The 1,037-nt window shown below is 65.4% G+C and overlaps 1 protein-coding gene across 1 annotated transcript in view; it reads left to right on the forward strand.

Moving 5' to 3' along the window:
* LOC102033975 (cell division control protein 6 homolog) overlaps positions 1-1,037 on the forward strand; it is a 15,573-nt gene that overhangs the window by 7,716 nt on the left and 6,820 nt on the right. The gene's annotated exons all lie outside the window — the stretch shown is intronic.

Here is a 1,037-nt window from a genome sequence, read left to right on the forward strand (position 1 = left end):
CAGGGACCCCCCGAGCCGTGGAGCAGGTAAGAGACCCCCCGAGCCATGGAGCTGGTAAGGGCCACTCGCCCCACGGTGCCTGGGGGCAGCTGGGTGATCAGGGTGGGAGGTGACGGGCAAGAGTTGGCTTCGGGGCACAGCGAGTGTTCTGCATGTGGTGATGGGGCAGAGCTGGGGCAGGAGTTGCAGTGCCATGTTTAACACATGTCCTTGGTCATGTCCCGTGATAATCCAGCTCCTTCCAAGCCTGGTGCTGGCGGTGGGTTGGGAGATGAGAATGCGGGAGAGCGTAGCTCTCCTGAGCTTCCTAAATGTCACTGGGAGGGTGCAGAAAGCTGTGGCAGAGCAGGGAGAAGCCCTTGGGAGTGTGTCCCCGTGGCTGGGACTGCTGTTGGCTGTGCCCCGGTGCCCCCCCGTGCACTCCTGGGCTCCCCGTCCAGACCGCAGCTCCTGCCTGGGCCCCTGCCAAGCCACTCCGTCCTTCTGGCCCTGCCAGAATCCCTCCTCAGAGCTACAGCTGGGGATCTGCGCTGTCAGCCCGAGTGTAATTAGGCTAATGAGGAGCACGAACTGCCACGGAGCCTCTGCGGGAGGCTGGGCAGGAGTGAGAGGTGGGTCAGAGGGGCTGTGGGTCCTGTCACTGCCTCGGTGACACTGCGGATGTGGCTTCCAGTCCTGGCAGGCAGCATCTTGGCTCCATGTGGAGCTGCTGCCCTTGGACTCTCTGGATTGTAGCTGCTCCTGAGATCTCCTCTGGTGCAGAGGGACCTGTGCTCGCTGTGGGGCTGGAGCAGCCCCCAGGGTGGGCGGTGAGCCGTGGGGCAGCAGGGCTGGCTGGTCCCTGCACTGCAGCTGGTGGAGGGATCAGGAATGCAGATGTCAGGAGCGAGCAGGAAATCTCCGGGCACGCGTAGGAGCATCCCTGGGCCGCGGTCTGGCGCGGCAGCTGGCCTGGAACGCTCCGGGGGATGTCCCTGGGTTTGCCCCGGGAATGCCGCGCTCGGCGCTGACCCCGCTGTCCCCGCAGCTCCGCCGCC

The sequence above is a fragment of the Geospiza fortis genome, unplaced genomic scaffold (genome assembly GCF_000277835.1).
Source record: "Geospiza fortis unplaced genomic scaffold, GeoFor_1.0 scaffold992, whole genome shotgun sequence".
Lineage (NCBI taxonomy): Eukaryota > Metazoa > Chordata > Aves > Passeriformes > Thraupidae > Geospiza > Geospiza fortis.